The following is a 1,261-nucleotide window of genomic DNA, read 5'->3' as shown; positions in this document are numbered from 1 at the left end:
TTGCGCCTGCTGCCCAACTGCTCCCAGCTGGCAGCGGCTCGGAGTGACACCGGGAATGCAAATGACCTGCCGCCCGCTCCCCGGCATCCCCGGGCTGCTGCCTCCGCTTCCAGCGGCGCCGGGGCAGGAAGGAGCTCAGCAGAGCCCGGCAGGGGAAAACGGCAGCAGGATCAGTCCCTGTGTTTGGACAGTTCCTTGACTCGGTGTGTTCTGCGCTGGCAGTGACACCGGAGTGTGATGGTTGTTGCTGAGGTAACGGGGTCGGTGTAATTGCTCTTGCAAAGGTAGCGGGGGCTTCTCAGATGGCAGCATCAACAAACTGTCTCTTTAGGGAAGAGGCCGGGCTCCGTCTCGCGCTGTTTGACACCGGTATTGTGCATTCGTGACATCGCTCTGGCTATTTGACTTGACAGGCAGAGCGGCCGGGAGGAGCAGGCACTCTCACCGGGAGGTAAACATTTCAGGGCAGGATCTGGGGTTTCAAGAGAGCGAAGCCTCCGTTTCTGTTCTTCTCAAAGTCAGTGTAGTTACACCGTGTGATCTACGGGCTCAGGAGGGGCCAGATGGGAGCCCTGGGCTCACTGCTCCTGCTGGTGGCCTGGGCAGGGGGACGGGCAGGGGGTTCCTGGGAGCCATCCAGGCCACGGTTCCTCTGCAGGCAAGGAAGCTGAGGAGTTTTGGGGCCAGGTCCTGAGCAGCGACCGTCTGTGTGCTGCTTCCTTTGTCACAGGACTGGGGGTACCCCAGTGCTCACCCATGGCCGCGGTGCCAGTCCCACGTTGCAGGGGGCCCTAAGCAGCACCCACAAACGGAGAGCTTTTGTTTGCCCAGTGCCCCCACCCCACTGAGATCAGACGGGTCACAGCTGCAGCTCCCTCCAAGCCAGGCTTTGCTGGCGCCAACAGCAGCACCAGAAACCCCGGAGCATCCCTGATCCCAAGGGAATCATGGGGCTGTGTCAGCCTTTCCATAGCGCCTCTCCCCCGTTCACAGCCTGCTTTGGGGGAGCTAGAGCGGAAGGCAGTAGGGTACATCTGGGGTGGAGAAGGGAGTGAGAAGGGCTTGGAGAGCTGAGGGTGGCTTTGGGTGCAGGGGGTGGGTTGCTGAGCAGAGTTGGGATATTGAGAGGGGCTTTGGATGCTATAGGGAGCTTGGGGGACAAGGAACAGTGACATGGGACAAGAGACTGGGCACGGGATGAGGGAGGGCCTGCTGTGGGATCACTGCCCAGGCCGGGGGCGGGGGGGGCACTGGGACTCCC

Source organism: Corvus kubaryi, unplaced genomic scaffold (genome assembly GCF_017639235.1).
Source record: "Corvus kubaryi isolate FWS band 111438036 unplaced genomic scaffold, C.kubaryi_AGA036_p1.0 37382, whole genome shotgun sequence".
Classification (NCBI taxonomy): Eukaryota; Metazoa; Chordata; class Aves; order Passeriformes; family Corvidae; genus Corvus; species Corvus kubaryi.
Note: the sequence above shows the minus strand (reverse complement) of the source record.